Source organism: Sciurus carolinensis, chromosome 14, assembly GCF_902686445.1.
Source record: "Sciurus carolinensis chromosome 14, mSciCar1.2, whole genome shotgun sequence".
Classification (NCBI taxonomy): Eukaryota; Metazoa; Chordata; class Mammalia; order Rodentia; family Sciuridae; genus Sciurus; species Sciurus carolinensis.
Window position 1 is genome coordinate 65,700,519 of NC_062226.1, and position 27,263 is coordinate 65,727,781.

The 27,263-nt window shown below is 39.2% G+C and overlaps 1 protein-coding gene across 9 annotated transcripts in view; it reads left to right on the top strand.

The window, feature by feature from the left end:
* Glis3 (GLIS family zinc finger 3) overlaps positions 1-27,263 on the top strand; it is a 424,342-nt gene that overhangs the window by 102,536 nt on the left and 294,543 nt on the right. Inside the window, exon 1 of one of the 9 annotated variants that reach the window (XM_047525262.1) lies at positions 15,486-15,718. The exons of the other annotated variants lie outside the window; for them this stretch is intronic. The gene's annotated coding sequence lies outside the window, so the exon portion shown is untranslated. Of the gene's footprint in view, positions 1-15,485; positions 15,719-27,263 lie in introns of those variants that run through there. 9 annotated transcript variants of the gene reach the window in all.

The following is a 27,263-nucleotide window of genomic DNA, read 5'->3' on the forward strand; positions in this document are numbered from 1 at the left end:
TAACATGTATTGAGCATTTAGTCTTTTGAGCACATTTGATTTTCTGAATAATCCTATGAGATACCAGATACTATGTGACAGATGCTTTTATTATCTCTGTTTTATAGTTCAGCCTACTGAGGCTAAGCTCTTAAGTGATTGGTTCACATACAGAAGTGACAAACCTACATTTCCACCCAGGCTGTAGACCACTACAAGGTCCTGCCTGTGAAATATGTTCTTATTATGCAGGTGGAAATACCTCTCTAGTAAGAGAGGCTGCATGTTGCCAGGCTAGACTAGAAACTAAAATTCTGAAGCCAAATTTCCAGTTTGGTCTGAAGGATTTCCTTTCATCTTGAACAACTACTCACTTACCATTTCTGGCCTTCAGCATGTACAATTAAATTATTAATTTAATTAATAATTTAATTATAGAGTCACATTAAATTATTATATTGGATGATAACTGAGGTATCTTCCAGCTCCAATGTTGCATGGATTGAGAAAACGATGAGTTTAGATAGAGGGTAAATGAAATAGTCATTTGGGAGGTGGTGTGTGGCTTTTATTGTGTGTGTGTGTGTGTGTGTGTGTGTGTGTGTGTGTGTAAGAGAGAGAAAGGGAGAAAGAGAAAGAGGGAGAAAGTAAATGCTCAGACATAAAAATGAGGTAGCAGCTTTGAATCTGGGAAGATCTATGTTCAAACGTAGCTTTATTACATGACTTGGGGCTGATTAGTGTATGTTTTTGAACTTTAGTTCCTTCCTTTCTTTGATGGAGGTGATGTTATTTTGCCTAGAATCCCTAGCGTGATGCCGAGGCATTGTTAATGTGTCTTCCACACATACAATGGTGTGAGCATTGGTTAGAGGGCACCCACTCAGGGAGTTGGGTCCAGAGAAGTTCAACCAAAAGGAACTTTTTTTTTTTTAAAGGATGGGTGTGTTTGCATGGTGGGATCTTTTAGTTATTGACCTCATAGGTGAGATTACTTGAGCCCTGAAAGGATTAAGCTTTTGATAGATTTCCTGTTAGACTTCATTGAATTATATCACCTACACCCTTGAGTAATTGTCTTATCTACAAACATTCTTCAGACTCCTTGGAAAAGGTGGTAATTGAAGGATGCTGGCTTAGTGGTCATTCTTGGGTGAATAGTGTTTTCCCCAAATTCATGCCCACCTGGAATCTCAGAATATGACCAAATTGGAAATAGGGGTTTTGTAGATATAATGAGGTTAAAAGGTGAGGGCATCCTGGATTAGGGTGTGACCTAATTCAGTGTCTGATATCCTTATGAAAAGAGGGAAATTTGGACACAGACACAGAGATAAAAAATGCATGTGATGACAGAAGACACACAGACCATGCTGCAGCAGAGGAAAGGACTGGAGAAATGTGTCTATAAGCCAACGAAGGCCAAGGACTGTCAGAAAGCCCCAGAAATTAGGAAGACACAAAAAGGACCCTCTTCTAGAGACTTCAGAGAGAGCACAGTCTAGCTAACAACTCAATACAGGACTTCTAGCCTCCAGAATGCTGAGGGAATAAATTTTTGCAGTATAAAGCTATGAGTTTCTGATATTTTTGTTAGTTTTGTACTAACAAAATATTGTACACTAATAACAGCAAGTAAGCCATAATAGTTACTAAGCCATAATAGTTGGGGATGGATGAGGAGGGGAGAGAGAAGAGTAGACTAAGGAAGAAAAGGAAACAGTGTATCCATGAAGATGTGTTTTTGAAGCCATTTTTTGAAACCATTTATATACACTCTTCCCAGTATATTGCAGAACTCCTTTTACTCTCATTATACATAATCAGAACAGATATAATAGAAATAACAAAATAGAGAACCTGGTAAAAATTTGGCCCTTCATAGGCTAATATTATTTTTTTAAATTTGCCTTTCATAAAGTTTGTACACTTGAAACTATAATGATTACCAGTAAAGATACTGAAGTACTGTCCATACCATGATAATGAGGAGAGGTACATCTGCCTGGTTTTCCAGTTGATTTATATATTCTTTTGAGTCCTCTACATTCTTCTTAAAGTTAAAAACATTATTATATCTGAAATATTAACTTGTATAAAGAATAGGTTGGAAAGTACAGAGTTCCTTAAAATTGGATTATTATTTGTAATATGGGGATAAATCTTGAAACTGCAAGAAGGAAAACAAGACTCAGTTACCTAAAGGCAAGGACTTTGCAGAAAACAACATGATAATAAGACAAAACTGTCAAACTGGCTTGGGCTATGTGGACTCAGTTTGTTCCAGAAAAGCTCAGAGTGAAGACAGCTCATGAATTCTGTCATCAGGCAGTGAGGCCCATATCACATGTCACTTTGCTTTGTTTTTAACATGTGGCTCAAGCTATGCCAGACCTGCTGCTGTGTGGGAGACGTACTTTCTGACAAAATAAGGCATTTTCCTGGCATTGGACCCCTTTGGAATTTTTACTGGTGTGCATAAACCCGGCGTACTTGTCTTTCCCACACATATCCAATGCAGTCACATTTGGTGTTGTAGATTTATGGTGGTCTTGAAGCCTGTCAGTGCCAATGTGGTGAGTTCCTCATCACCACTGGAGGCTATTTGGAAGAAATGAAACCAGGCGTTCATTCATCCATTACTTTAAAATTATCTCCCATCTCCCATGCCTGTTACAAGGAAGAAGCAGAGGAGACAAAATAGACCAATTTTGAAAGGACTGAAAATATTTTGTAGAATGGAAATGAGAGTATTTCTTGCAGGATGTCTCCTTTTCTTCTTTCTCCTCATCCATCATGATAATAAAGTTCACTGGGAAAGTTTATATATGTTATTTTGTGTTCAGAGAGATGATGGTGATGATGACGATGACAATAATGACTATTAAAAATGTTCTTTCTTGGTTGTCTGTTATTGGCTGAATTGAAGTACTATACAAATAAATCCCAAGATAGGAGTTTGAGCAATTTCAGGCTACTTTTTGAAACTGGGTTGCCTTGTCTTTCAAACTCAGTTCTTCCATCCTGAATGTGTTTCATTCTTGGTCACACGAGGGATCATTGAAACCATATGGACCCCCGAGCACAAATTCATCATCTCTGATGTTAAGTAACGTTGAGAACCTTCTCCAGCATTTAAGAGACCATGGTATATTCTCGTTAAACAGCAAGCAAACATGATATTGAAAGAGGGGAGTGAGAGATAGAGCAGAGATTATACAAAATGATTGAAAACCCATAGTGGGTCATATGTGACCCTGGGAGATGGTTCATTCAGCTTATTCATTCATTAATAAACATTATTGAACTGTGTGTCAGAATAGGACAAAGTACTAGAGGTGCAAACTTAAGTAAGACCCAGGCCCCATTCTCTAGGAGCTTGTAGTCTATAGTCAAGGGATAGGCAGGTCAACTCCATATTTATTGGGTACCATACACCCCCTTTCTGAGTTTGTTCCATCCAACTCACTTTCTTTTCCTTCCTCCAACACAGCAAGCTGATTCAGCCTTAGGTCTTTGTGTGTGCTGTTTTCTGTCCCCAAGACCTCCCCCATAGTTTTGTGTGACTGCTTTCTTCTTACCACTGTCATCTCAGCTTCTGGTACCTCCTCCCACAAGCCTTTCCTGCCACAAATTCCAGAGGAGCCTCCCCACTGGTGATCCCCCATTCCACCTACCTGTTTTAGTTTTTTCATGGCCCTTACCTTTGTCTAAATAATCTTGTTCATTTATCCATTCACTTATTTTATTGTGCGTCCCCCTCACCTCTAGAATGTACGGTTTTAGAAAATGGGAGAACCTTGTCTTGGTTACCATTGTATTCTCAACAATACATTTTTTGTTGAATAAGTGGTTGGAAAAATGAATGACTGAACCACTGTAATACAATCTGTAATGAAAGTGTTGACAAAGTGCTACAGGAAATGAGGAAATAAGTAGCAGCTTCTGTGGCTGCTTCTGCAGATTGGGGACATCTTCACAGAAAACGTGAGCTGAACCTGAAATGCAGGTGAGAGTGCAGAAGAAGATACTACTTCTGCTTTCATGGATGAAGCTCTCCCTTCTCAATCCTGACCATCCCTGTCTGAGTCACTTGCTCCTGGCATTCCATAAGCAGCCCAGATAATTTACTGGTAGGGCCAATGGTCATAGCCCAGTAATTGTGACCCCTGTCTTTTATGGACACATGTATCAGAGAAATGAAGAACACATGTTTACTACAAACTTTTCTTTTGCACTATAGAAAGTTGCTAAAAGCTTGTCTTTCCAATAAAGAGAAACTAGGAATTAATGTAATGGAGAATAGGAGCTTATGAAACATAAGTAGGCATTCTTGACGAAATAAAAATAGAAGCTTAAAAGACACATCGTTTTTGGAAAAGAAAAAAAAAAGGCTTTTTCCCCCTACTGTAAGAAAATATGTGTGGATGAGGCATGTGTGTTAAACTATAGAATAAAATTTGCATATTACTTCAGGGTACTGCAACCATGGCAATTCAGAGTTTTGTCAGTCCTGATAGACATACTTGCAATATATACATCCATTAACAAGATTATCACTTGAACAGACAATCATATTTTTACTGAAAAGGTTTTTTGAGGATAAAATTTATTGATATTTAATGAAGCATGAGGTTTCTAAATGAACCATGAAAGCAATAGCTAAACTAATTAACTGCACATAAAGGCTCCCAGAATACATATGTGATGTAGGCTGTGTGCTTATCAATCGTGCCTGGTTACACTGACATCTTGGATAACATGCTTCTCATATATGCTTTGTGGAAACAACCATAAATCCTCCTGCAATGCATGTGCTAAAGGAGGAAATAACCATTTAGATTTCCTGCAAATGTGGATGGGATATTTAAAGTCAAGCACTGCAGGGTTTATAGGTTATAATTTAGCAGAGTTAAGACTAGTAATAACAACATATTATTTCCACACACTTGATTTAAGCCTCTATCTATGCTGTTTCATTGAATGATAAATCATTCCCTTTTTCTAAAAATATGCATCTTCTACCCTTTCCTTCTCCTGTCCCCCAAAGGGAGAACAAGGATGCTAAATAACACAGGATGAACATTTTATTGCACAAAGGGAATTCATGTGGGCCTTTTTCTATTGATGCAAAAAACATGCCTTTTTGAGAGCTCTGAGAATTGTGGAAAGCAGGCAACACCAGTCTGCTTTGGTGGTAAGTCATACCAGTTTGAGAAGCAGATGACTTACCCTTAAAGAGCGGCTAATGTTCACATTTGTCAATGGCATCTTTCTATTCACAGTGCCTCCCAGGTGAGCGAGTGCCTTAGCCTTGGGAACCCACTCTTTGCCATGTACCAAAGATCCTAGTGCTCAACAAATGACTTATGAACCTGCATGTGACTTTCTGAAAATGACAGTTATACACTAATAAGAGTCTGACAAATCTTTAAGACCTGTAGTAATAGTATTTACTGATAGAGAGGGACCGGCCCTGTAATAGACATTGGAGTAGACTTGAGTGTGTATCAGAATCCCCCAAGGGGCCTATGGAAATGCCAACAGATTAGCCCTACCCCAAAGTTTCTGATTTGGTAGGTCCGAGTAGGGCCTGGGAGTTTGCATCCTAACAGGTTCCCTAGTGGTGCTTATGCCGCTGGTAAAGGTACTACTCTTTGAGAACTACTGCAGGACTGTGTGCAAGATGGGGTGGAGAAGAGCATTTTTCAGGGACCCACTTCAGGGAAACCAGACCAGGTAAGGATTTGGTTTGTCTCAGATACTTTCTAGACTTCCTTCCTATACATTTTTCATCCTTAAAGGGTGTATCTAAGACATCATGGTCCTTCTCAGTAGACAAGGGCATGATACTTTTTCATACATAGGTATAATGACTCTTGGCAATAGGGCTACCCCTAACAAGGACATGTAAATTTTAATGGAGTGAAATCAAAGGAATGAAGTTCTGAGGATCTTTCCAATATCTGACAGTGGGTGGATAACATAAAATTCAGGTCTGAATTGATCTTCAGGCCAAATATTGGACTTCCCCATGAAGCATCTGTGTGCTCCAGTTACCTATCAAATGATTCCACTTTTACTTCCGGGTTCTCTATTCCTAACACAGGACCTGTTCTGCAGTAGATGTCTGGTAGATGTGTATTGAATGTCTGAAAGGATTGATAGACAGATGGATGTGTAGCAGGAGCAAAAATGATTAAAGCTTGTGTGATTCACATCTTCTCTTTTCCTTGTCCATGGAGGAAAATATAGTGTTTTCTGAGAAGAAAGAAGCCTCATGGTTCCCCAGGGTTCCCCACCTCACCACCCTCCACCTCACATATTTTTTGAGTTTTAATAAGCTAATTAGTAAGGAGTGGCAAAAGGAGGAATGGGAGTAGAGAAATTTGTATTGGAAAAGGCTGAGACTGGATTAAATGAGGAGAAGAGAAGAAGGGAGGGAAGAACATTCTTTTATAGGAATGTTGGGGGAGTTTGGTTTGTTCTGTGGGAGAATAGAAGAGTGAAGGAAGGCGGATTTTAGGGTTGCTGAAGGGTCCGAGTTGTCAATCAAAAGGAATTCCAGAGAGGTGATATATGTTTTCATCCGTGGCCAGACTTAGCTTTTGAGTGCAGAACTCCATCTGATACTGGAATTAGAAGTTCTTGAGTTGATTTGTGTTATGGATAATTAAAAAGTTAACAGATCTCAAATAGTATGTTCTTAATATAAGTAATAAGGAATAAATTAATAACAGCACACAGTGGGAGGATCCATAGCTCTTCATATGATCTCCTGAAGTGGTGATTTTTTAAAGTAGGGGTAACAGGACCAGAGCATCATTATCATCTGGGAACTTGTTAGAAATGCACATTCTTGGGTTGTATCCCACACTGAGTCAGAAACTTTGAGAGGTCCAGCAATCTGTGTTTTTACAGGCTTTTCAGCATTAGTTTGAGGAACCAGGAGTTTCTGATACAAGCTAAGGTTTGTGAACCAGGGTTTGAGGGAGTTGTTATACTCATGGTCCCTCCATCTGGAAGAACAGTAGAGCTGTCCTTGATCAGGAACTTCTGAAATTCAGGAAGACCTTTGGTTAAAGCTTTGCTGGTGGCCAAACCAGGCAGGGTATGCATGCCTATAATCCCAACTATTTGGGGGGTTCAGGTGGGAGGATCGCAAGTTTGAGGCCAACCTTTGCAACTTAGCAAGATTCTATCTCAAAAGTAAAAAACAAAAAGGGCTGGAGATATAGCTCAGTGGTAGAGTACCCCTGAGTTCAATCCCCAGTACAAAAAAAAAAAAAAAAAAAAAAAGTCAACCTAAGTTTGCTAGTGGCCAATGTTCTGTCATTTTTCCCTAAATATTTCATCATTTGAAAGTCTATTAAGGCAGAAACATTTTGAACTCACTGAAGAAAATGAATGGGCTAAATATGGAAGAGAGAAAAAGAAAAGTTTATGAAGTGGTCTCACTGAGCAACTGCATATGAATCTATGCCATCGCCGGTTCACCTGGGAACTGGGAAAGTGGCTGGGAAATCCACTGGGAAAGTGGCTTGGTTGATAACCAAGCAGGCTATGTAATGGGTCAGTGGTTCCAGGTGTAATCCGCTTCTTATGTCACAGCTGTACAGTCATGCTTATTCTCTTGCTCCTTGTTTTTTAACTTGCTTTTTAATCTTTTGGCAGTACTTAGTAACATGTGACCTTCCTAGATTTTTTTTTTAACCCACCAACACTAGTATTTTTCTTTAAGTAGCATTTTCCCCAAGTATAAAAATGAATGTCTAAATATTTATTATAGAAATATTTTTAAATACTGAAAGAAGGAATAAAATAAAAATCACCTCCCAGTACTTCACAAATGTGGAGGTATCAATTATTAATATTTTAGGAGATAAATACATGTGTATATGTGATAATATGCAAAATAAAGCTTTGTGTTCCTTTCTTCATTGTGTTATGAACTTCCCCCATGTAGTTCTGTATTCATCAAGAAATATGATTTTTAAGTATAGCAGAAAGAAATTTTAATGTATACTCTAATTTTAAAATTAGGTTTACTTTTTTAGAAAGTAAAATTTTATTGTCACAAATATCTTTAAAAATGATGGTCTAAACCTATGAATATTTCCTTAGGGTAGATGATTTGGTCAAATGACTTTTTCAAGGACCTTTGTGCTAAGAAGTTCCTTCTCAAAAGGTTTAGATTACACATTACACTCTCATCTCAATCTGCCAGCAGAATATTGAGTGTCTATTTTTTCTCTAGTCTACTGGATTCTTCTTTTATGAACTATTTATGCCCTTTGCTTTTCCCCACATAGGAGTGTTTGTCTTTGTTATTGACTTGTAAAGTTCTCTTTGTATATTATTTAACCCTTTGTATGTAAAATGCTAGTTTATTTCCTAGTCTTTTGTTTGCTTTTTCATTTTGTTCATCATACTTACTGAGTTAAAGTATTTTTGTAGTTACATCTTTTTATCTTTGATTCATGTGTCCTAAAGTGAGGTAAAATTTCAAATGTATTTTTTCATTGTTTCATATTTTATTATTAATATTTTGCTCTTCTTTATTTCCTTGGAATTTATCAGGGCATGCTGTCGCTCATTGTATTTTTCAGTGATGAATGAAACCATAACTTCCATTCCATGGTGGTCTTATGGTGTGACTTTGCAACTCCCTTCCCAGGAGATAGAGTTTATTTCTCTACCCCCTTGAATTTGAGCGGGCCCTGAAATTGGTTTGGCCCATGATGTATGGCAGAAGCGATATATGCCTCTGGCAGGCATGGTCTTTAACTGATCTGAAAGCTCCCTCTGTCTCTTGGAAGCCAGCTGCCATGCTGTGAGAAGCCTAAGTCATGTGCTGCCATTGACAGCCCCAGCTGAGCCCTCAGTTGAGAGCCAGCATCAGTTTTCCACCTAGGAATGAGTAACCTTAAAAGTCTATCTAGTCCACCTTTCAGGTGACAGCAGCCTTAGCTGACATCTGACTGCAATGCAGAAAAGACCCCTAGTGAGATGACCCCTGCTGAGCCCCATCAACACCCAGAACCACAAAGGATAATAAATTATTACTTTAAGGATTCCAAATTGTGGATGGTTTGCTATGTAGTGGTAGATAATCAGAACATATGTATTGCGAATAAGAATTTAGCTTTGATTTTCCCCCAAACTATAACAAACAGTTATAGCACTACTATTTATTGATCTTTTCCCCCTGCTCACTTGTAATGTCATATGTTTTATTATATATCTGAGGTCATGCTGTCATGCTTCTGTTTCTTTGTTCAATTTAATTAGTATTCCTTCTGTGTTCCATAGATACTATTTCATAGCTTTATAATGTATTTATGTAATTTTTCAAAGTCTTTTGACCAGTGTTACTACTTTTTATTCTTTCAAGTGAACTTCAGAATCTGTTGTCAAGGTAGTGAATAAGGAAAGACAAACTTGGATTTTGCATCAGATCAGTGGTTCTCTATTTGAGTAGTAGTGTCCCTTGGCAACATTTGGCGATGTCTGGGCAGAGTTTAGTTTTGGTGGTCACAACTCGGGTCGCTGCTGGCCTCTTCTAATTAGACTAGAGATGCTGTTCAATCTCCTGTAATGAGCAGCCCCATGAAACAAGGAATTAGGATATGAAAAATATCTAAGAAATTGCATTAAGCCTATGAAATAGTTTGGAAGAATCAATGTACTTGCTATATTTATTTTTCTGCCCCAGAAATAGGTATATATCTATATTTATGTCTTCAGAGAAGAAATGTAATTTTCTTCATATTACATGCTGTTCCTAGGAATTTTTAATTTAAAACATTTTCCTTATATTTTAAAATTCATAATTGATACTACATAGGAAGCCTATTGTTTTTGTCATATCTATATTGTGTCTTGTCACCATATTGAATTCTTTTCTAGTAATTTTTAGCAGGTCCTGTTGAATTGTATAGGAAGGCTGAATTTCTGAAATTTGACTTGGTAAAAAGAGTAAACCCTTTCTGCTTATTCAGAAAGCATTTAAGATGCAAGAGACTTGAGAGGCTAATCCTTGCCCTTCATTTTAGTAATAATAAATCTGAGCTCTAGAAAAGTTAATTTACCCTCCTCATTTCACATAGAGTAGCAGCCTAGAGTGGAAGAACACACACACAAAAAAAATAGCCTTTGGATAAGAACAGTAAAAATACTCACAATTTACATAAAAATGTAAAACTTGACACTCTTTAAAGGACAGGTTGTTATAGTCTTGGGAATGATTTTAGACATTTTCTCTGCCATTTTCCTCCTCCTACCTTCTCTGCAATATCCTGACAACACCACCTTGAATACTTCAAGAGACAAAATCTCTATGCTTCCTGGAGTGTGCACAGTCACTTCTGATTTCTAGAAGCTCTTCCTTCGGTTGAGCTGTATCCTGCTTTCTTGAGGCCCACACATCCTTTATGAATGATGCTGGAGGGCGCAGAACTTCCACCAGTTTTCTGAGTGGCACACTGCATGATGGCAGTGGGGGAGACCTGTGTTACCTGTTTGGTGACTAGGTGAGATTTGGAGTTGGAAAAGTTGGAGGTTCTAGTTTCTTCATACAAGATCTGTGTGAACTGGCCATCCTATATTGTTGTACAGAATGGCATTTTATTTGATGTTTTGATGTTTTCTAGTTCTTATTTTGAGAGGCCTGTGGGTAAGAGTTCAATCCAAGGAGGACTTGAGGGTCTTAGTCCCAAGGCCCCTATTTCTGTCACCTTCCATAGGTCCTCCTCCTTTCCTTGGGGCCTTCAGCCTGGGTTACCCCCTACTGTGGAGGATATGAGCAGGTTTAACTAGGCACAGCTGCTTCTTATGCCTCATTACCAGGCAAGGTCTCTGTGCCACAGGGACTCCATCCAAGCTTATTGACATAATGAAGGACCTTTTCATTATTTCAGACTCCTGAAGGCAGAATTTTTCATTAGAACAAAGACAAAGAAAGTAAGGGCACAATGCAAAGGAATTCCCTGGGTCCATAACTGCTAATTGGACAATTGTTCTGCAATTCTTATTGTGCCAGGAAATAATGGCCTGGTAGCCTCACTTGCTGCTTGTAAACTTTCTTTGAGATAGAAATCTTTTAAAAAATTATGCTGTCAAGTTTGATATGCTTAAATTAGACGTTTTTTCCTTAGTAAGGTGCTTGCTTTTTGCTGAGCAGCCTGAACATGGGTTCCGCAGCACTTTTATATTTGGCAGATAAGCTGGCAGGCCTTGGGTCTACTGAAACCTGTGGTATAATCGTGGTTGTGCTAAAACCTAAGGTTTAAGGACATGAGCAAACTCAAACTGAACCTCTTTTTATAAAATGTTGAAACTAAACAGCCTCATTTCTTTTTTCTTCTGAAAATTCATACATTTTTTTTTTTTGCGTGTGTCTGATCTGTAGAAGTGATGGCTTTTGTATCCCCTAGGCTTGGAAGACAAAAGGAAGAGAGAAATGTCTCTGGGGGCATTGTCAGATTCCATTTGTGGATTGAAATGGAATCGATCTTGATGCACAGCTGTAAAATATGGGGGTCTCTGTGTCCCTTCTCATCTCTGAAACTTTTCTCTGTGTTCATTCCTTTCCTTGTCCAGTTCCCATCTTTTCCAGGACACTTCTGTTGGAAACTTACTACTTATTGTGTAGAAGGACTTTGTCATCTGCCACCCTCACTGTATTTTGTTGGTGAAAGACATTTTTAACTGCATCAGAGGTATTTGCACAAATAAGTCACAAAAATCATTTATGACTGGAAGCCCCCAAAATAGTAGGACTCAGTAGAAACTGGGTTTAGTTAGGTGACTGAGTATTTGGATATTTGTGCAAGGGCTGACTCTGCCATTAACTAGCTGTGTGACCGGGACAAGTCTCTTTACTTCTCTGGACTTGAGTTTATCCTTTATAAAATAAAGAGGTTGAGCACATGATTTCTACTATCCCTTTGTGGCATATAATTCTATGAATTAAAAGCATGGTAGGAGTTAGGGATACATCTGTTTCTCATGAGGGGAGACCTTGAAATCACTTTATTATCTATTGTGGTTTAAAGGTAGTCTTTTAGATTATGAGAAATTACAGTTTTTCAGATGTGATCTCAGGTGGGAAGGGAATTAGTATTTATTGAGCAATGAGTTTGCATCACATCTGGTACTAGATAGTTCATTATATGATCTTGCCCAACTGGTTGAAGTGATTTGGCCACATTCTCCCAGCTACAGAACCACAGACCAAACTCAGCCTCCTGGCCTCCTGACTTTGCTCTGGCATAGAGTCCTCTTGCTTCCATACCGCTGACTCTGCCCATCCCCATGTCCACATTTCCCTCCCTACGTCAGTATGCTCCTTGGTAACTTGAATAGTGAAAGCAGGGAACAGCTGCTTGCTTGGGGACAGTTAGTACACTCCTTTCAGATCATTGCAGTTTTGCAAGATGGAAGCTTGGGCTATTGAGGCAGAATTTTAGAAAAGATTCCCTTTTGGCAGGGGGTCTTTTCAAGGAAGGGTGATTTCTAGGAGTAAAGGGATCCTAAAAAGGGCAGGTTGATGTGAAATTGTCCCTTCAAGGTACCATTTACTTCTTTACTTCTTATTATATCTGACACATGTGGCCTTCCTTGGGCTCCTGTATGTGTGCATGTGTGTGTGTGTGCCTCCTCTTCCTTCATGCTGTATCCTGATGAGATGTGTGCACTGAAGACAATTGAATAAATAGCAGGTTAATAAATCTCCTTATAGTAAGATTTATGCAGGTATTTTCATGTGTTCCTAAATATCACTGTCATGATAGTCCTCGTTGTCATCGTTGTCGCCATCATCATCATCATCGTCATCTCCTCCTCCTCAGTATCCCAACAATTTTTTTTATCTTATTTTACTGAATATTATTTTGTGTTATTATTCTCTTGATCTGTTTCACCCTCTGGCAACATGCAGTTTAACCACTGAATGAATGAATGAATGAAAAAACAAAGGAACTTGATTTTATGTATCAAATATTCCAGAAAATAAGAGAGGTTATGTAATAGACACTTAATCACTGCAAAGCTTAGAGGAATCTCGTCTATTTATATTGCATGCTTGACATCTTTGATGGTACATACACAGAATAAATTCACGTGTTATTCCTGCCCGTTGCTTACATCTGGAAACCAAGATGTTGTAGGCTGTGGGTATTTGTTTCATCTCTGAGAGAAAACAGGGTTCCCAATTGTCCTATATCCTCTCCATTCAGGCATATTTGTCCAGTTGGTGGTTAAGGTGTGTGAGCTCACAGACATCTGTGTGCATTTCTTCAGTGAGACTACTCTGCTTTGAATCCTCACTCTTAGCAAGTTTCTTTCTTTCATTTTCTTTCTTTCTCTTTCTTTCTTTCTTTCTTTTTCTTTCTTTCCTTCCTTCCTTCCTTCCTTCCTTCCTTCCTTCCTTCCTTCCTTCCTCCCTCCCTCCCTCCCTTCCTTCCTTTCCTTCTTTCCTTCCTTTCTCCCTCCCTTCCTTCCTTCCTTCCTTCCTTCCTTCCTTCCTTCCTTCCTTCCTTCCTTCCCAGGAATCGAACCCCTGGGCACTTAACCACTGAGCATCATCTCCAGCGCTTTTTTTTTTTAAATTTTTAATCAGGGTCTCACTAAGTTGCTTAGGGCTTCACCAGGTTGCTCAGGCTGGCTTTGAACTCACGATCCTCCTGCCTTGGCCTTCCAAGCAGCTGGGATTACAGATGAGCACCACTGCGCTCGGTTCAAGTTACCTGTTTTCTTAACCTCAGTTTCCTCCTCTGTAAAATGAGATGACAGTAAACGAGGTTGTTGTGTGAGCTAAATGGGTTAATCAAAGTACAGAACCAGGCCTCCTCCCCTGGCACCAAGCGAGCCTTCCAGTAACATCAGTTCTCATTTTATTTTAAATGTGTAGATGAATCATTATTAACAATAGTAGTAGTGGTCATAGTTACAATAGTGTAAGTTCTTGGTTGGGGACTATGATCTCACACCAATAGCTAGGTAACCTCTGTGCCTCCTTTGTGGTATTTATGAATAGCTAAGAAAGGGGAGAGGAGGGAGAGGTTTGTTACACTCCTGTTTCCATGGAGGGCTTCACAGAAAAGGTGAAAAGTCAAACCATTTGGGACAGGCTGCCCGGGCAGGGAGGAGCTGTGTGTTCCGTGGTGGAGTGTGCCCGGTGGAGTGGGAATAGTCACTTCCAGCACCATGCTACCCTGACTCTGGCTTCTTGGCAAACTCCCTGTTTTATTTTTATTTTTCACCCTGCTTTAAATAACAAAAATTCCATTCTCCTTTTAGCCCTTTCCCACCTATCTGTGGGAAGAGACTAAAACATGCTCCAGCGGTGGTGTGGACCTTACCTGTCCATAGGCATTAGCCGTGTCTGCCTTCTGCAGGAAGCTGTGACCAGGGGCTCTGGGGGTGAGGGGTTACCTTCTGGTGAAGGCAGGTAAGGTACAGCTCCTGTCCTCTCCAACCCACCCACCTGCAGTTGAGGGGGAAAGGGGAGACACAGGTATGAAGTGATCATTAACACAAAAGATGACAAATAAGGTCACCTGGGAGTTTAGAGGAGGGATACAGCACTTGAACTTGTCCTAGGAGACAAGAATTCATTTCCAGGAGAAGGTGATGTTTGAGCTGGTCTTCGTCTATGGGAGTGTGGAGGGGTGGGGGATGCGGGGGCGGTTCTGAGGGGCCTGGAGTGGAGTATGTATGAAAGGACATGGTGTGAATCAAGGCTGGAATCAAACCTCCTGTGAGTGCAGCAAGGAAACTGATGCAGCCAGATCTCATCCAGACTCAGTGATAATTAGTACGAGTTTTCCTGAAGCTGTTCTCGCTATAATAAGTGGGGAGGGATTAGGAGCTCATGCATTCCCAGCCTTCAAGTTAAATGTTAACTCCTTTGTGTAGTTAACCGCTAACTTGTTCTTCCCTATGCAAAAGAAAAAAGGAGAGGGAGAAAAGGCAGTGGGAACCCCCTTACTTTAAAATCAAAAAACAAAAACAAAAACATCCAACTCTGGTTTGCTTATATGGTGCTTATTTTCAGCACAATAGAGATGTAGCTATTACAGAGCTGTGTGCAAACTTGAACAACAGACTCTTCATGTTACTTTTGTGAATTCCCTGGGTGTCTTCGGCAGGATTTGCAGAGAGTTAGCTATTTTCAAGCACATTCCTAGTTTAGCTATTAGAAAATTACGGGGTTTATTTGTATAAACTCAGCAACTAAAATAGTGCTTCCCGAAAGGTGGGTGAGCTCATCGCTGTCTGCTCTGACCCAGGCAAGTTAATGACCTGCCCAGTATTGTTCGCACCAGCCAGCTCTGGCTCACTTCACCAGCAGTTCCACTTGAAGGGAGACATTGTTTCTTAGGCTCTGCTTGTCAGAGGCTTTCTCTCCACACCAGCCGTTGCCGAGTCCCAGAATGTTCCTGCTGCCTGCACTTTGTGAACTCACAGAGCAAGTATCCCTGGAAATGTATGCAAAGTACTCTGCACAGCCATCTGAGGCCCCCAGCAAAGAGCAGAACATAAACACCTCTATACCCACACATGTACCCAAGCAGATACTGCATATGGAAGCCCCACTGTGCAAGGACATCTTACTTCCATCACTTTGAAGTGCAGTGGCCAAGTAGCCTGGGATATGAATAATTTAAGCACGAGGTGCTTTTGCTGATGATTCTAATCATTTTTCATAAGAATAATGGTAATGTATAGAATGAAGGTACGTGAAGGAAGGGGACTGGAATTGCAAAACTTTTATTTGCTGCAAAACATTAAAATATAGCATGATGTTGAACTTTCAAAATTTCTAAGGGTATTACCTGCGTAACATATGTTTTGGTGGAGGAATGAACGGCCAGAAGAGATTTATTGCAAAAGACTTACATTTTTAAATGTCAGGTGGTAGGGCAGGGTTGCTGGAAAATTAGAGGCAGCTGGTGAAATGCCTTTAATTTGGTATAAGATCTAATGTGTTTGACTCTGAAGATGTTATTGGGCAATCAGATGGAGAAAGAATAGCAAAATGGTTTTAAAAAGTCAAATAGAATGATGTTAAGAATGAATGTCAAATAAAAATCCTTGGTGTACATGTATCAAAACATCACATTGTGTCCTATAAATGTGTACAATTATGTGTCAATTAGAAAAAAATCCTGATATTATTGGTTCTGACCTATTTTGAATGACTAGATCTTGTATTATCTTTCCCTTTTGCAGTGTTTATGAGAGGACTGTTTAATATTTATTACTAGGCTAATCAAAGACAGTAGAATCCATCTTTAGGTAAGAAAATAGATATTTGAAGTGAACTTTCTTCAAAATTCTCACTTTACTGGAGAAAAACCTAATTCACTGTTAAGTGGATTGTAACTGCAGTTGCTAATTTAGAAATCCCTTTGCCAGATTCAAGTAACTTTGATGAGAGTTTTGTTCTTTTCAGCCTGATATGTTTGTGAATGCATTCTTGGGAAGATTGCTGCTGGGTAGTGTCGCATGTCAGAGATGAGGGAAGTTTAGTTATTAACCCCAAACAGAGGGTAAAGAGGGGCAGTAGGTAGTCTGTGGAATGAGGAAAGGGCCCAGCTGAAACATTTCCTAAAGTATTTTTGCTGTTTATATTTGTTAATTATTAATATTAATTATTGATAAAAAATGGTTCTGAGTTTCATGCCACACATTGTTTAGGAATAAATTTTCACATTTCTTATCTGGAACTAAAGTAGATATTAAACTCTTCCAAATAATCCATATTTATTAATTTAGTAAATTTGCTCTCTTCTTTCAACATTGAAGACAAAAATCTATGAATTGTCAGCACATAAGGAGTTTGTTTAATGAATGTGTATGGTCCCCTGAGCTTCCAGTGGCTTCTAACAGTAAACAAATATGTTAAGAATGGAATTTGACCCAATTAGGTCAATAATTGAAAAGTATCTTCAGAACAAAGTATGTAATTCATGCAAGACAGGTGGGTAATGTATAAGGTTTTGTAGGCTAAAATTGTTACTTTAGTTATGAGTACTATGTCATGTCTCATGCACCTGCACCTACTCAGGTGTGCACTATGTGATCATCTTGGTTTCCTGGAATAAGCTTTTTAAGAGTTACCATATTTTGTCATTCTTCATATAGGTTTCAATCATGTGCATATTCTTCATAAATTCTAATGACTAGGTTTGCATGGGATTGAAGACTGCTCTGGGAGTCAGAACTGACCTGGCTAATACTCAAGGGAAGAGGGACAGGGAGAGGTAAGGATGAAGGAGGGAGGGGGAGAGAAAGTCAGGAAGTTTGAGATTGCAGTTCTGTCTGGCAGATTGGGAATTGATGTGATTTGAAAATGTTTCTCAGAGAATCATACTGTGAAAGTCAGTGTTTATGCATCATATGCATTGTGGGCTTTTTTCATGTTAGATACAGTTTATTCTCATCCTTAAGGACTGTGAGCTGGATTTCAAGTGGATTTTACTCATTTTGAATTTTAGATTATGTCTGCCAATCTATGGGCTCTACTATACATCATGGCAGTTGTATGCAAAGATACTTAATCGCAGCACGGGCAACCTAGAGTGTTTGGTTATAGAAAATAACACACAGTTGAACCACCACTTGGATTAGGTTTTCCTTTGCTGGGGTGACCTCCTAAAGAAGCCTGTACTGGTGTATTTTCCCAGTAAGGGAAGTTGTAGCAGTGACTTGGAAACCTTACCTAAGGTGAAATAATCAGTTGATCGTGGGTCCCTCCGTTCATTTGTTATCTGAAAGACTTGCCCACTGACCTTGTCTGTTGCTGGGTGTTTGATCTACGAACAGTTGATTCACCGCTTTTCAAACTTCCGATCTAAGCTCATAGATTCTCTGGGAGGTCTGGGGAGGTCTGCCTTCCCTTTATGCAGGTTATGATCTGGTAAACCCTTTCACTGGGCTCATTTCATTTTGGGAAGAAAACTGCCCATTGTGGAAAACTTAAAGATACTGCCTTTTGTCAGGGAGCTACTTCCAGCTCTGGTTCCTCCAGAGAGGCTTCTGGTGTAGACAGTTATGAAGAACAAGTAACTCTTGTAAATGAACAACATGTTCTTGCTTAAATATTTCCCAGAACAATCCTAAAGAAATATAATACAGGTAAGTTTTGTTATGTTCTCCTTGTGAATTATATTTACGAGAAGCAAAAAATAGGATTAGAATCAGAGGAGGAAAAGCCTTTTTATACCAGTGGTGCATATTTTTATATCTCATGAATTTTAACCACTTATAAAATTATCTGGTTTCTTGCCCCTACTCATGGTTGATTTTTTCCTTTCTTTTTCCATCGTGAGACCTCTGAATTATTTTTATTCATAAGTGAAAAATGTATTACAGCTTTATTTCCTTTTATTAATAGTTCCTTCTTGCCCTTAACCACATCTCTGACTTTTTGGCATGTGAAGTCCAATGAGCTCATGCTTAATCATGTATAAACAACCATCTAATTATATGGTTTTGAATTTTCATTTGACCGACTAAACAGAAATGACACAGAAATGAGAAACCTGACAACCTCCCTGTCTTCAGATACCTGGCCTTTCTCTCCCTCACCCTCTCTCCATGCAGTTAGCAAAATGCACGTTATAACTTATCAAAAAATCAGTTTGCATTTGCCAAGTTTCTGAGGTAAAATTGTTCTTTTCAAGGCTACGTGTCAAAAAACAAGTCCGTTGAGCTGAATTATACGTCTTCTTTTCAAATTTCTCTTGACTCTATTCTTTCCTCCTCTGGACTGAGGTGTTACTTGCATTCCTGGTGTCGCTGGTGTCAGATGACAGAACAGCATTCATGGGACAAGTGGTTTCTCAATCTCTGTCCCCTTGCCTTCTTCCCTGAGGTGGATAATAACCATCCCAGTCACCCTGCCTTCCCCCCAACCCCCACTTTAAACCTTACTGACACATTTTTGAAAGCAGATAGTGGGAAAATCTTTTCAAACAAAGGTGCTCACTGTGTTTCAACAGGAAGGAAGAAGTAGTCCATACCCTTTTCTTTCTCACAGGCTGGATCCTCGAATTCCGAACACAGAGCAAAAAGCTCTCCAGAACATTTAGATGGCTTCCCCGGGGATAGTTCACTGTGTTTGATAGAAAATTAAAGAAGAAAAGATACCACAAAAAGACAAACCCTGGATGATCTCACATGTATGTGGAATCTCAAATAGTGAATATAGAGTCAGAAGGAAGAACTGTGGTTGCTAGGGGTTGAAGTGTGGGGGAAAGAGAGTACAGAGTTTCATTTATGCAAGATAAATACCTTCTGGAGAGCTGAAGTACAGCTTGGTGGCTATAGTTAACAGTACTGTATTGTGTACTTGAAACTTATTAAGGGAATAGATGTTAAGTTCTCGACACACATGCATGTGGGCACACATGGTAACTAGGTGAGCTGATGGATATATTAACCAGCTTGATTGTGGTGTTCATTTATATATATATATATATATAAATATATATATCTAATATGTTGTACATCTTGAATTTAGCATTTTTCTACTTGTCAATCATAGCCCAATAAGACTGGAAAGAAACAGAAAAGTAAAGACACCTCTCTTTGTATTTCATTTCTTTTTTGGCGATTTTGCATGGTGAAGATTTCAAAGTAGATTTGGCTATAGCTATGAGAGTGAAGAGAGGGGAACAGATACTTGTGAAATTTGGTCCAAACAATTTATTTTCTCAATCCTTCAGCCACAGAACAGTTTGATTTCTCTTTTTTTCCTGAATCATGCACTTTCATAAATGTTAAAATTTCATGTACTTAAATGGTTTAAGTTTGGAAGCAAATAGACTCCATTTTGAGAATTTAGGGTTGGTGTGGTCTTGCTGAGATGTTTTGGTGATGCCTTCATAGCTTTTTCTGCACACTCTAAAGAGTAATCTTAGTGACTTATGGGGATTTATTGTAACGTTTTATTCTAAACTGTGGATTTCTTTCAAGGTTCATGTTCCTTTCATGGTATAAGAAGATCAAAGTGAGACTTCCTGCCTGTAGTTCTTATTTTTGTTTTGTTATGGAATGTGTAGAGCAGAGGAGAACAAATCCTAGCAGAATTTCTAATTTGGTTCACCTGGAACAGTGAGCTGGGGAAGCTCTCCAGGCACCATATTAAGATCTCTACTTCATTGACCCTTTGAGAATTAGAAAAGAACTATATTTCTCTTCTTTGAAAGCCATAAAGTCTTATGTTGCTTATGATGTGTTCTTTCTTCTAAGAATTTGTATAGTGGGGAAATATGCTTTCAATTTGATTAACATTCAACTTTTTACTCACAGTGATTCTCGTTTTTTTTTTTTTTTTTTTTTTTTTTTTTTTGCGATGCTGGGGATCGAACCCAGGGCCTTGTGCTTTCGAGACAAGCACTCTACCAACTGAGCTATCTCCCCAGCCCATGATTCTCAGTTTTATTATTCAAATTCAGAGTATATGAGTAATACTCTTTTTAAAAAATTATTTTAGAGAGAACTTAACCATAATTCTTACTTTAGATTTTTTTTGTGTTGTGTTGGGACAGAATTGGGTTACTTTTCCTCATTATTTGACTTAACCTCAGATATTATTGGCAAAGAGTCATTGCTGGTACAGTGTCTGAATTAGTACCTACAGTGGGTAGAGGTAAAATAGTTGAAGTCACTTAATACTAATTCATGTTCCATTTGTGTGAACAGAAATGCTTAGATTACTCTAATATTCTTTTTCTTTGATAGGGAGGTGGGTACTGGGGATTAAACCCAGGGTCATTCCACTACTGAGTTATATCCCCAGTCCTTTCTGTGAGTTTTTTTTTTTTTTTTTTTTTTTTTTTTTTTTTGAACAAGGTCTTGCTGAGTTGCCCAGAATCACCTCAAACTTGTGACCTCCAGCCTCAGGCTTGTGCCACCTACTCTAGTTATAAGTTCAAAAATAGCACTAAGTAAAGGGAACAGAAAGAAACTCATATTATATAGGCCTTAGCCAGCTTGCCTGTGTGTTGAGATTTACAATGTTAGAATTTGTTTTTATATTTTGGCAGTTTGGTTAAAGTTATATCATTTTATACAATGACAAATTGCTTGAGCCAAAAGGTATATATTTCAGCCTTTGTATCTCTTCACTTCTAAATGAATCTGTGGTGGATATGACTTATTCTACCAACTCATTTATAGAAAAATGATTCTTTAAATTATTTCCTGTAAAGCAAAACACATCAAATCCCAAGACCTCAATTTAGTGGGAAATGTAATCTCAGTCATTGTTGGTTAGGGTTCTGACACCCTGCCAAAGTAAGACAATGCCCCACAAGATCTTTGTGCAGAGCAGAACATTCCAAGAGCATTTTTGTTCTTGGCCCATCAGGTCACTAGTGCTGAGATTCCCCCTGACCACGCCCACACAGTCCCTAGGAGTCTGCTACTCTGTGCAGCTTAGATGAAGGAAGCTTTGCTAGAACTGGGGGAGCCACCCCAGGACTAAATGTTTAACCCCTTGTATATTTGCCAGTTATGCTCTACCTTGAAGGACTTCCTTTTAGAGCTCCTCATTACTCCAGGGACCATCAAACTGCTATTGTTCTTCCAACTTTAGGTACTTCCACCTGGCATTTCCTTCTGTCTTCTCTTAGAGGTCCCCTCCTTGTCAGTAGGTTCTGTGGCCTTCAGAGCACATGGAATAATGTCAGTGACTTAGGCTTCTACACAGGACTAGAAGAGAGGACAAATTCAAGCAGTGTGTACTTGGAACTCTTTTACAGCAACCTCTTCAAGAGACAGAGGAGCATGCAATACAAATAATCACTCTGAGTTTTCTTGCCATGTACCTGAGCTTCTGAGTGGGCTTTGGAACATGGAGTAAGAATCTACAGCCTAGAGGAGTCAAAGGTATTTGACCGAGGAGACAGTTGAGCTACCCTGGGGGACTTCTGAGGTGGAAGCAAGGTACTTTCCACTTCTTAGAAGTCTGAGTAACTTAGTTTTTAATGAAGAAGAATGTAATCTTCATAACCATTTGCCCTTTCTCCAGATCTGATGCTTCTGGGCGTACCATCCGGACTTGCAAGCCCATGCAAAATGTGGAACAGAAAAAACTTAATGATAGAAAATGTGTCTCTTTGGACATTTCTGAGGAATTGCTGTTTGTGGGCGGGGAGAAACAAAGGTAGCTTAGCAGTTTTTAAGTGACTGTGTAAGCTTCTAAGATATTAAGAAATTATGTCTAGAATGAGTGATTGGTTGGGAGCGTGCCTCTGAACCAGCTCTCAGATGCTTTAAAAAAAGTCTTTGATTTATATTGAATAGGTTAGACTACACTTCCTTCCCCTTGAGTATGTGCGTGTCAGCAGGAGGGAATATGGACAGAAGGGACAAACTGACATTTCTAGCTGTTCAGGAATTTAGAGACAAGGACATAACAACAAATGTGGCCACTAGGGACCTCATCTTTCCTGCATATCATGACTCACATGCATTTAAAGAGGGACTTTCTCAACTTCATTTGTGGCCTTGAACTATAATTGTTTTATTAATTGCTCTAAAAGTCATATTCTTTTCCTATTTTTCTAGAAAATATTATTGAGCACTGACTGTCCGACAGAGGGGTCCCGGGCATTGTTCCTTGTGGTGAGGGTCCTCACTGATAGACAGCTTGTCTGTTTCTCTTACAACCATTGTTTTTTGTTGCCTGAGGTAGAAATATCAAGTTAGGATATATACGACCCTGACTTATGGACAAAAGATTTGAAATCTAGTGTTTCTTGAAGGCACTTTAGTAACCCTCTTGTTTTCTTAATAAGACAAGTTGGGGTTACCCTGCCTGCTCTGGTCTCTGAGATCATGGCAACATCTTCCTCATTTGGTTTCTGCCTCAGCCTTTGCTCTGCTTCTCTATGAGCTGAACATAACAAGACATCACATCACATGTGATGGTTCCCCATCGCATCATACTCATACTTAAAAAACTTAAAAACTTACTGTAGCTCTGTGGGGCGCTTGGTTTTGGATGTTGCGTGTTATGAGATTCGTAATACTTCAGTAAGATGCTCAGCGCTCAAGGCCGATGGAGTAGTTACTGTGTGCAGGACACTGCTCTAAGTACTTTAGATAGATTGATTCATTTAGTACTGCCAACATCCTTTGGAAGGTGGGAACAATGCTCACCCCCTTTTTCCAGATAAAGAAATGGGCACAGAGAACTTAAGGGACTTGCGTAAGGTCACACAGCTGGTGAAACCATTCTGGCTCTGGCATCTTCATTCCTTTCTGCTTTCTCCATCCTGCCTCCAGAATACTTTCTCAGCCTTGTCCTCACTTTACTCTGACCAGCCCACTCTGTATTACCCTCTCCCTTCAGCCATTAAAAAGACTCAGCCCCAGTCTACCTTTTCCACAAAGCCTCCTCTGGTTTATAAGATCTTTTCCTTTTGTGCTCAGCGTTGAGGCAACTCAGTTTAAGGTTGGGTGTTTCCCAAATGTTTTCAGTGTTAGTTAAAACTCAGTCAACTGGTTGGAAGCTCTTTGACCAAGGGCTAGTCCAGGGCCTGAGATTCCATTAGTACAGCACAGTATCAGGCCCTGTAAACAAGACCTGTGCATGGTCTTTGGGAAACAGAAGCATTTTTCTCCTATTAAACTTGGCTTCCTCCCTCCCTTCCTCTCATCCTTTCTTGTATTTACAGAAGTCGTCTTTTTTGAAAGTCTAATAGTTCCCACCTTCAAATATTTCCAAAGATGAATTCATTGGGTAAACCGTGGTTTAAGCACATTAAATTCGACTGTAGGCAAGAATAGTCTGACTCATCTCTGTACCCACACTCCTTGGAATACATACGATAGCACAGAGCATGGGTGCAATAAACAGACACCTGATCAGTGAGTGATAAATTGCTGAATTGTGCTTGTACTGGTATTTCAGTTTTTCAGAGTAACAGTTTGCTTATTTAACAAATATATCTGCTTTCTTCCCATGGGATTGTGAGAAAAATTTGTCGAGGGAAAAGCAGTAAAATGTGCTTACATTTCCTCTTTGGTTTTCTGGGCTAATTGTAGGTGAACTTTATTTAACACTCTTGCTATACTAAGAGTCTCTATGGAGCAGAGCAGCTTTCAGTTAACTTGGCAAATCATTACAAGAGAGAACAGAAGGGTCAGCATAAGCACTCTCTACTAATTAGTTGATAATTGATGTACAATAGCTGACTGATGGGACTTTAGAATATAAACCCTGGAATATTGTTTAATTTATCCTCCCATCTTTATGAAGTGGCTTGGAGCTATGTATTCTTAATAACATCTTACCAGAGTGCCCAGCCCCTGGGAGTAAGACTGAGTCTTCATGAGTGCCTTCATCCAGGGCACTGAGCGTTATAGAAAGGAATATGACATTTTTGAATCTCTCAGGGTATAAATGTGACTCCATTTAATACCTGAATTAAATGAGTAAGGCTGATGGTTCCTACTTTGTAGACAACATTCCTGAATGTTGACTGAGGTTGGAAGAGTATTGGTGTGGAAGTTATGTTCTTGTGGGATAAACACCAGAGGGTCAAGCTGAACCCATGAGGGCTGGGTGGTGGAGTTGGCATTATTCATGGGAATCTCTCCAGGTTTGCATTTGAACTGTATATCCGCTCACTTTGGAATGAAGTCACAAAACAGACTTTATGTGATGTTCCCCAACTTTGAAACTTGATTTTCTGAATCTTTATTAAATAATTATAAAATCCTCAATCTTACTTTATTCAATTCCATAATCACTGCTTTCTTATTTTGTCATTTCTCATCCTGGGCTTTCTGTACTATTCATCTCCTTTCTGGTTTTTGTGCTTCTTCAGTCTTCCTGCCCATTTCTATTGAATTTATCTTGGGTAAATTCTGCTGCCAGTGGAATGCGCCATTGCCATAACATGGGGCCCTAAATGCATGCCAGCCAACCATTTACCAGCACCATCTGGTTTAGTGGATTTGGGGTGAAGTGTAGGAATTTGTGTTTTGAGAAGTATCTTTGGGGATACTAACTTATAGCCAGGTTTGGAGTCATTGGTGAATATATAATGTCCAACTTTTAAATTAAATTGTTTTCAACTTCCTTTACTATAATAAAATACATGAGCGAATCAACTTATAAAGAGAAAAGGTCTGTTTTGGCTCATGGTTTCATAGATTTCAATCCAAGATAGGTAGACCCCACTGCTTTTTGACCTGCAGCAAGATAGCCTGTCATAGTAGGAAGTACATGGTGGGCAAAGCCATCTATATAATAGCAGGAAAGTGAAAATGAATGGCGGAAAAGACTGGAATCTCATAGTCCCCTATGGGCATATCTCCAATGACTCCCAAAACCTCCAACTAGGCCCCATCTCTTCCCAACAGATCCAGATCCAAACTACAGCACATGTCCTTTCGGTCAACTGAAGCAAGCGTCTGAGCTCTGTGTCCTTGATGATTCTCCTGGTCAGAGACATCTCCTTCAGGCTGTTCTGACTCCTCATTCCCTATAACACATTGTGCCTCCCCACTCCTGCTTCCATGTCTACACTCTACTACTTCCTTCTCACTCACATGCCTCTTCTTCCTTCATATTTTAACTTACTGGTTTCTAACCAGTGTTCCTTAGAATTCCAGTCTTGGGTGAGTCCCTAGTGGGGAAATCCCTCCCCAAACAAATGCATTTTGCATATTATTTGCTTCTCCAAAAGAGTTAGTATATGCATTTTCATTTTAAAGGATCTGATAAAAAGATGTGTTAAACTATCAGAGTTTTTCAAAGTTGTTTGACTATGGACATCTCCATAAACTTCCCTTATTTATCATTGAATACTTTTGGACACACTGAAGGACTTTGGGAAATGTCTTTGTGGTTATTATTCTTCAGTGAATTTTTTGTTACATAGTGATTGCCCTCCCTCTTCTCTGAGCTCCTCATGTCTCTATGATTTAGCTTCATGTTTAAACCAGTGACGCCATGTGGTTGTTCCAAGGTGAGTCTGTCTTAGTGCTTCAAGATTATAAGTTCCATGGAGACAGGAACTTCCTATTGGTTTGGTCCCATTTTGAGCACTTGTAACATTTGCCAAGTTGAAGTGCTTTGCCCTTGCACATAGAAGCAGTTATTCCATTCTAAGTCTCATCTTTTGGTGTTGTTAGCCACTCATCCAGGTGTTCCTGTATTTCACAGTGGCACAATAACCACCCAGATGTGTTCATGACATTGTCACTCCTGCATCTTAGCAGAGCAACATCACATTTGGTAAAACACTACATAACAAGCCTCATATGTTTGACACGCAGGGGTTTATTATTCCTTGTTCTAGGGAGAGTGACAACAGAGAGAGTTGGATGACCTTACTTCAGCAGCCTCTTTGACTTGTGTTTGTATGAGTATTTGGGGAAAAGCCCACCTGTGTCTCTGAAAACCTTGAAAAATTTTCCCATATACCTGGTGGTCATCCCATTTGGGAGAAGAACAAGCACAGACTCAGATTTGAGAAAATGCCTTGCCCAAGATTATATGCCTTATTATTGATGGGCACCTATGTTTCATTATAAGAATGAAAATGTGTGCTGTGAAATTAGATGTGTTATTTAAGCATTAGTTTTGAGATGAGATGTGATTCTTTATCAAAACAGGCACATTTTGATGGTTTCTCTTAAGAATAGAGGGAACAATATGTGTCTAACTCGTGTTGCTTTTAGAATTATAGCATACATATTCATGTTTGTATGAGCTCAGAAAAAGCTGTGGAAGGATACATATTTAACTGTTTTAGTTGAGTATCTTAAGGAGTGATAATGGGGAGGTATAAGAATATAAACTTTTTCTTTACATCTGCATTTTTGTCTTGTGTTTGTATGAGTACACACAAACAAATGCATATTAGTTTTGTATTTAAACTCCAATGAAGGTGTTCCCAAATAAAAAAATCACCAGTACATTCTAGAAAATGCTTTGACATATACTAAGTTAATAAACCTTATGGATAAAATGTATATGCCGTAATTTTGAACATAGATGAGTCTGTGAGGGGACTCACAATATATAGAATATTTCTTCTTAGGTTGGAATGGCATAGTTGTGAATGAGCCCATGGGACTTGCTAACTGGAACATAGAATTAGACCATTTTATCCACTTAGTCCCGGACAACACCATCAGGAAAAGCCTCCCAGGTAGGCTTATTCCATGTGGAGGGGAACTTGGTCCCACTGTGGGTAAGCTTAGTTCCAAGAGGAAAGCAAGAAGGGTTTCTTGAGACATTTGTCTCCATT